The sequence below is a fragment of the Triturus cristatus genome, chromosome 4_1 (genome assembly GCF_964204655.1).
Source record: "Triturus cristatus chromosome 4_1, aTriCri1.1, whole genome shotgun sequence".
Classification (NCBI taxonomy): domain Eukaryota; kingdom Metazoa; phylum Chordata; class Amphibia; order Caudata; family Salamandridae; genus Triturus; species Triturus cristatus.
In genome coordinates, this window is record NC_140585.1 from 913,574,223 (window position 1) to 913,582,843 (window position 8,621).

The 8,621-nt window shown below is 53.5% G+C and overlaps 1 protein-coding gene across 1 annotated transcript in view; it reads right to left on the bottom strand.

The window, feature by feature from the left end:
• The window catches only part of IRF5 (interferon regulatory factor 5), a 164,055-nt gene extending 161,162 nt beyond the window's left edge, over positions 1–2,893 (bottom strand). Inside the window, exon 1 of the mRNA XM_085653698.1 lies at positions 1,892–2,893. The gene's annotated coding sequence lies outside the window, so the exon portion shown is untranslated. The remainder of the gene's footprint in view (positions 1–1,891) is intronic.
• Between the last annotated feature and the right edge of the window lie 5,728 nt (positions 2,894–8,621).

The window sequence follows — 8,621 nt, forward strand, 5'->3', positions numbered from 1 at the left end:
CCCAGGTAGGCCACACTATACACCAGCAAACGGAGAAGCATCTTTCTCTATCGCTCGGAAGCGCTTGGAGCGTGTTAGAAGCACTACACGACTCCATTTACAATGCATTATCACATCCTGACGCGCTTGCACGACCTGGCAACCGAATATCTGGAACTGAATGAAGAGATATACTCCGAGGAGCCTGCTGAGGTGTCGTGAGGATGGGTTTCTACCCGGGAGTTCTGAAGGCGGGGACAGCAGGGGTTCCGCGTCACCAGTCCCAGGCTGTGGAATGAACTTCCCCGGTGTACTTCCGAGGCCCACTTGCGGCTACATTTTGAAAGCTGTTGAAACCCCGGCGTTTTTTAAAACATTTTTTTAAATGTTGTTGTTTGCTTCGTTTTTCTTTTGCGCAGTTATAACAGTTGTTTTGGTGCTATATTGGTGGTTTACCGGTATTTCTTACGAATCAGTTCACAGCTGCATTTTGAACTGATTGTCCACTTATACTTGTAGTTATTATGTTATGGGCGGATGGTGTTTGATTTTCTGTGGCTGGAAGACGAGGACTTGTGTACGTTTAACAGGGAGAATAAAGGTGAAGCCACGCGCCTCACCAACAGAGTCCTTCACATATGCCCTATCTGTAGAGCCCCTTAACTATCTGCTCACGGGGCCCTGTCTGGTGTGCACCACTTGCCCTCAAGTCCCGAATGGCGGGCCCCTCGGCTGCGCAGTGTGGCAAGGCCGCCACGCACCATAATGTAAATTAGCAAATTGCCCTCGCCTTCCTTTGGGCTTATGGTAAAAATAGCCACTGACTGCTATGACGTGAGCTCTTCACACCCGTGCCCCCTGGGGCCACTGCACCTGCTGCACAATAGTGGTTACGCCCTGTCTGGGAACCTGTCACGTGCCTTGTCTGCCAAGCCCTTCGCAAGAGGTATGTCGAGAGAGCACCTCACCGGGGCCCCCTCCCAGGACCTTGGCTCGTGGAGAGGGGTGCACGTGGTGCCGTGACAGCAGCGCCACTCCTCGGCTGTGTCTGAGGCGCTCCTCACCACTGCTCTGCCCAGAGCATCTCCAGTGTTTGCAGAACCCATTCGCCCCGCCTTGTCTGCAGAGGGTCCTCTCCTGATCTGGTCCCTGTCGGCAAAATGCCTCACATATGGCGTGTCAGAATAGCCCTTCACATCAGTACTTTACATGGAACCATAAGAAGTGCAGGTACCCACTATTTAAAGTATATGTTTGCTCCATAAGTGCTGCTACTCTCCCGATAAATATACTGCAGCAGTGCTGTAAAGGGAAGGCCCCCTCCCTCTCAAATGAAAGAAGTGCAGGTACTCAGTTACGGACAGTGCCTGCCCATATAAAGCACTGATTTACATATGCAGTCTGTAACATAACAGCGTATGCGCACAACTCCCCGCTCACTCCCTCTCACCTGTGCCATATTATCCCCCCCCCCCCACCCACAAAATACATGGCCGCTGTCCTGTATTGGGTTTCACTCTACTGTGTTAGATGAACCCCTTCATTGTGCGGAGTCTGTCTCCTACCTGTGCCTGCAGAGGCCTCTATGTCTCTGAGAGGCTTTTCACTCGGGCCAATTCTATGCAGCCTCCCTCCACCCTCGGCGCTACACCTGCACACCACTCTCCTGTTCTGCGCCTCTCTCGTGCTGTGTCAGCATAGTCCTTTACATATGCAGTCTGTCACTTAGCGGTGTCTGCAGAACCCTGTGTGCTGTCTGCAGAGCTTCCCATCTGTGCCATGTCTGTACAGCTCACCTGCCCAACCGTGCCATGCCTGCATAGCCCCTCTCCTGCTCTGGGCTTCCCCTGTGCCGAGTCTTTCCCCTATCTGCGTCTGCACAACCCTCCGTGCTGGCTGCCGGGCCACTCACCTGTGCTGGTCTGGATTACCGGGAACTCCCGCGTACCCTGATTGACGCACGGGGTCAGTTCAACGGCTCTCCGCCGCCGTCGTGGTAGGGTTCCGATTTGGTGGCCAAGTCAGGAAAACTGGAAAAGGGAGGTAGTTGTATCTCGGTTTACGTTGATTGGGGTCATGCACTTTGACCCCCGTTGATTTCACCTTCAGCAACCCTCTGGCTACTGTTTGCGTCCCTCAGTCCAGCTGGAAGTCGCTTTGCTTTCATTCACATTAATCTGGCTTGGTCCAGGTGGCTCTTCCTTCAGTGCCACCTTGAAATATCAGCCCAGTTGGTTCTCGCTACAATTCTCCTTTGGTGAGGCTATTAAAGGTTCGGTCAGATCTGCTATTTCTACTCTGTTCGGATAGAGCCCCTTTGGCGATCCCTTGATTACCAACTTTGGGGTTCAGTTCCAACTTTGGGGTTCAGTTTGGCTTGTCCTTACCCGGTTGCGTCTCGCTACGATGCCCTCTTAATTACCCTCCTTAGGTCCCACTTCAATACGAATCTCAGTCCATTTGGGGTGTCATTTACTTGGATTACGCTCTTGGGGTTTTAGTCTGGTTGGCTCGTGTTCCTTGAAACGGCTCATTGGGGTTAAATCCAGTTTCGCCTCTGTTTGTTACTCCTTTGGAGAACAATTAGGGTCCCTTCGACGCGCCTTTAATTACCCTAGTGGGAGTTCTATGCGGTTTTCAGTTTCTTCAATACCCCCTTGGCTCCCTTCTTTGGGGTTCAGTCCATGTGGGTCTCCCTTTGGTCATCCGTCAGAGACACTTCATGAGCTGGGAACAGTTGGACTATCCTCTGGCGCGCCTCCTCCAAGCGCCTCGGTTCTTGGAATTAGTTTCCCAAACTCTCGCTCCAGAAGGCGTCCGGCTGGGCAGTACGAATGTGGCGTCTACTGCGATGGAGTAATGAAGTGCAAATCCCTCTGCAGCCGCCCTGCCCGCCACTTCCTGGTTTATGAATACAGTACTTCTGCTATGACAGCGAGCAGCGTGGGAGGGGGAGGAGGAGGCCCCAGGCTCCGCATGACTCCCAGTCCCACCCTTCCGGTCCAAACAAGCTGCAAACCTGTGGGGAATCCACGCCCTCCTCACCCACCTGCGAGCGGAGGTGGACCGGCCTGTCAGACCGCGGTGACGGGCCGGTGAATCATAACGGCGGCTGCCGGGGCTCTCCCCACAGTAGCCAATAGAAGGGTCAAGCTAGGGCAGATTCAGTTAGATGGCCGCCACTGGACTGCCTGGGATTAGGTGTAGCTGAAAGGGCGCGAGAATCAATCAGAAGAGAGCATGGCGGCTGTGCCAAGACCTCGCTGGCCTCCGTCTCGGAAGACGCCCCCCCCCCCCTCTCCCTCAACCTGCGTCGACTCACAGGGCAGTAGGCAAAGCGGGAGGGCCCGTCAAGTGTTCGTTTATGTAAGTTGTATCTGGCGGGGTGGAAGGTGCCCCTGATTTATGACGCATTTAAGACAGTTTGCCCTGGTGTTAACGTATTCCAGAAAAGAACACAGAACCTATGCGCCTACACTGGGACTTCATCTGTCTAGCATTTACTTACACTATTGGTATCTTTTGGTCATTGGCACGTGCCGTAGTGTGGATGCCCTTGATAAAATATATGCTCCTCTAGGGTTTGCAACCAGATACGTGTAGAGGTATTTATTTGTTTTATTGTTTATATCCTAGCAGTGTGTTGTGCTTAGCATGGACACTATAATCCCGATGCTGTACTTCTATCAAGCCAGGCTGCCTGAACAAGGCAAACCTCACCAGTTACAAAAATATTCTTTCTATTTGGTAAAGTGTGCTAGTCCGTCAGAGGTGGGAGTTGTTTCTTCTGCCTGCTGCCCCTCTTTACTTCAGACAGATAAAAGTCAGATCAAATAACAACATTGCTACACGTAACACAACATAGAAAGGGCAGAATAACACAACATGCAGAGAATATGGCAGTGAATAACGCGATGAACACCAACAAAGGATACGAATGCTTCAAGAATAAAATGAACGTAGATAATTCAACCAGCATATGACGTGATCCATCCAGTATACTCGTTTGAAAGTTTGCAATTTGGTAATTACTGACTGAAAACAAAGGAGTTTAAAAAGTTGTGTGCCTTGTGCACTTCTAAGCGAAATGTACCTCCTGTGTACTTCCAATACTGGTCAAATCCTTTCAGATGTTTGCACGCTGTAGAAAGTAAAACAGAAAACGTTTTCTCATGTGTTAGGATATTGCTTGTTCACTTTGACCCTAATTTCGACTTGGGGCCTAATTATGAGTTTGGTGTCCGAGGACCGCCAAATCACAGTGGCGCACCAGCAGTCCGACCGCCGGATTACAACGTGGGCAGTTGGACCGCCATGGCACTCCCAGGGATCCCTGGCGGTGGCAGTCTGAGGGCTGCAATATGCTTGGTGGTGTCTTGCTTCACCTTAAGCATATCACGACTTTTCTCACTTCCAGTGATCTCATGGAGGTTCTTACTCTATGAAACCCCTGGCGGCGAGGAAAGAAATGCCCTGTGTATGGGGGTGCATGCAGAGTAGCACATGTTTTGCCCTCCTGTGTGCATGCATCCCAGTTCCTGCCTTTGGCACTCCTATTGCGGTGCCCATTTTCAGAGGCACCACCGTGGAACTGCTAAAGAAACACCTGGCAGACAAGAGCAAAAACTCGTATTCTGGCAGGCGGTGCTCACACGGCTTTGGGGTGTGGGAGCGGGGCGGCGACCCACTCCCATACCGCCAAAGTCGCTATAGGGTCCTTAGTCGGAATCCAGGTGCTATATATTGCACTAGTTAAATAACAATTCCACTGGGTATGCTACTTATTCTGTGCACTAAATAGCACCTATTATGAGTTTCTGGGGAGTAACATGCAGCTTCTGGTACTTACTGCACCAAAATCCACATGGTGCACTAAATACCATTCACATTTTGGTTTTCCTGTCAAATTCCTGAAGCATTGACCTGCCAAAACGTAAGGACGGGTAAGATATTTAACACACCCTGTAATTAACAGGGGCAATAAATTCCACCAACTCGTTATCCTGACCCCTGAGCAAAGAGAGATTTACGCAGAGGTCGGAAAACACCTACCCACTAGAAATCAGGACCATTGCATTAGTCTCCTTTCTCCCTTCTTGAACTCAAGCATGAGAGTTAATAAGGGCACTGAACTGAAGGCCTACACTTTACACGCAGAACGATACATGTAAACACAGATCTGCGTGATGTCAAAGGAAGTAGCAGTTTGTCGGAATACTTTTGTTTACTCTTCCGATAGTAGTCCCTGCTGCATGAAAGGCATGCTTTAAATAGCATTATTGTTCTGTTGACCCTCTGTCAGGTCATCTGGGGTACGTGCTGCACCCCTAGTTCCAGTGCCACTGACTTTCACTTTGGTTCCCTACACAATGCCTTTCCTCAGTTTATAACAACAGTAGCATGAACAGAAATTTAACATGACTTGTAGAGCATGCTTTACGTTTTGTAGTTTTCCAACCTTGCTCTTCCCCAGCCCCTCAGAAGGAAATTAGATGCTTTCGATGGTTTCGGGTGGGACATGGGGTCTACGTTAGACGTCATCGAGAGGATAGTGAGATGAATCTGCAACCCCTGGCACTTCAGTGATTTGAAGTCCATACCGAGTGTAGCGGGCCACTCGGACTCTACGCGCCCGAACGTGAGCACGCACCCCTCGTGACCGGGCTCGGTCCGAGGGTATATAATAAACGGGCCGAGGTCGCACGTGACCTTACGGCCGGAGCATACACCAGAGTGGTTGCCTGCCTTATTGTTCGGCCAGTCGTATAGGCCGCATGCCCCGTAGCCAGAACCACCAAACTGGCGACGAAGGTGTTGTGCGAACCCCCGTTGCAGTGCCCCGTTGTGTCTGCCGGCGCAGCGAGGATAGCGCGCGCACCCGCTCCACGCGGTGCGTGTCGAAGAGGTGGCCGTGCTCCTATCAGCCGTGGAGCTTGCTGAGGTATCCCCTGGTGGCGCGACTCCGGTGTGGGTCAGCGCGCTCTGAGACGGCGGCGTGAGTCCCTGCCAACGCGTCTATCTCCCGGTGAGGCCACGGTGAAGGGTGGTGCCGGCCCAGCACGTAAGTAGCGCGAAAGCCTCGTGAGGAGTGGCGGCTCTCCCCGCCAGTGCGCACACGCTATCGGTGCGTGAGGAGGAGCTGCAGCGAGGCAGAGGGGCTGAAGGTGCTGCCTGACTCCCAGCAGGGACGGTGAAGCTGTCCTGTGGGTGCAGAGGGGGCCATTTCTCCACCGGTGGGCGATACATACACCTGCCCCAGCAGAGGACTGAGGATAGAGAATAAGGGCATATCACCTCCCTGTGGCCCTGGTTAAGAAAAAAAATATATAAGAGTCCTGGCGAGCATGCAAGAGTCTGCACACCCCTGCACGCCCTGAATAAAGTGTTCCACTCAATACTTCCGGACAAGCATTCCCTCACAGCGGCTGGTGTTGCAGGTCAGCGGCGCGCAGAGCGGCGGCATGGCGGATGACCAAGCGGCCACACCAGTATTCTCACATGCCTCGGTGACGCCCCTGCCGCCCTTCAGCCAGTTGGCTGATCTGGCCACTGCGGCGCCTAGGTAGAAGCGTTGGGTGGGCCGCCTCAACCACTACTTTACGGGGACGCGAGAACACGACGGTAAGGTGAAGAGATGCCTTCTCATGCACTTTGGAGGTGATGAGCTCTACGAGCTCTTCGAGTTGCTACCGAACACCGGACAGGACGACGACTACGATGCCGCGATTGCAGCTCTCAACAAATACTTTGATCCCCAAATTAATCCGGATTACGAACGATTCCAATTGCGACAGGCTCGCCAAGGGGAGACAGAGACCATGGACATGTACTACGCGAGGCTCCGGAAACTGGCGGCCACCTGCACTGGCATAGACCACACGACGAGATCAGGGCGCAGGTAATCGCGGGATGCAAGGCCGTGTCGCTGAGGCGCCTTATCCTGCAGAAGCCAGGTATCTCTCTGGACGACATTCTGATCCTAGCACGCTCCCACGAGCTCTCTGACAAACGCGCAGAGGAAATGGAGACGTTGAGGCTGCGGAACACGCCAGGGCGGTGGTACCCAAACCAGTGCGGATCAAGGAAGAAGTAGTGGAAGCGATACAGAGGCGCCCCGGAAGTGCTTCACGACGGGGTACTGGCCCACGGCCCAACGGCAGGTGCGCATACTGCGGTTTCGACCACGGAGACCAGCAGAGGTGCCCCGCGAGAGGGCAGGCATGTGCGAAGTGCGGGAAGGCCAACCACTATGCCAGCGTATGTCGAGGGCAAGGAGGCAGAGCACGTGGTAGTGCTCTACGAGGACGCCCAGGAAGCCTGAAGAACCTCACGCTAGAGGATAGAGAGTCGGGGGTGTCACCAGAAGCGACTCCGGAGACGGCGTACTACGAGGACGACAATGACGCGTTTGTCATCTTCACAGGACGCGGGGGCAAGAAGAGACGCCCGCCGCCCATGTGCCAAATCCACGTCAACGGATCGCCCGTACAAGCCCTCATAGACACAGGAGCGTCCGTGAATGTCATGGATTCGCAACAGTTCGACCGACTACAACCGAAGCCAAAGCTCATACCGAGCAAAACCAGGATCTTCACATACGGGAGCACGGAGCCACTCCCGCTGCGGGGTATGATCGAGGAGGAAGTGTCCAGTGACTCACACACACTGACGGCGACATTCCACATCACGGAGGGTGGCACAGGCACGCTCGTAGGGTGCCACACGGCGGAAGACCTCGAGTTAGTTTTCTTTGCAAAACAGGTGCACGACAGCCATGCGGAAGACATGTTGAAAGACTTTCCCCAACTCTTCACGGGGCTAGGGAAGCTAAAGAACCTCCAGGTAAAGCTGCATATAGATAGGAGTGTACAACCAAGAGCCCTCCGGCACCGCAGGATACCACTGCACATCCGCCCGCTAGTGGAAAAGGAGCTGCAAGCACTCGAGGACTTAGGAGTCATTGAGAAGGTGTCGGGGCCCACACCATGGGTGTCGCCCCTTGTGGTGGCGCCCAAACCGAAACACCCTGGTGTCATTCACCTGTGTGTGGACATGCGACTCCCCAATCAAGCCATCAGACGGGAGCGGCATGTGACCCCGACGATGGACGACATCGTCGCGGACTTTAACGGGGCGCAGTGGTTTTCCAATTTGGACCTCAACTCAGGATACCACCAACTAGAGTTAGCCCCGGAGAGTAGGTACATCACCACCTTCTCGACACACGTGGGGTTGAGGAGGTACACCCGGCTTAGCTTCGGGGTGTCGTCGTCGGCAGAGGTTTTTCAGAACGTGATTCAGGAAACCCTGTCGGGACTCGTCGGAGTAATCAATCTGAGCGACGATATTCTCATATACTCCAAAACCCTGGAAGAACATTACGCCAGACTTCGGGCGACGCTACAGCGGTTGGGGAACTGCGGTCTCACGTTACATCGGAAGAAGTGTGCATTCTACCAAAGCTCGATCGATTTCTTCGGATACGTGTTCTCCAGGGAGGGTCTCAAGGTGGACCCTCGGAAGGCGGCAGCCATCCGGAATGCTCCAGTGCCGCAGAATCCAACAGCGATACGGAGTTTTCTTGGCATGGCCACCTACTGCGGCCGGCTCCTGCCGAATCTTGCCACGCAGGCAGAGCCACT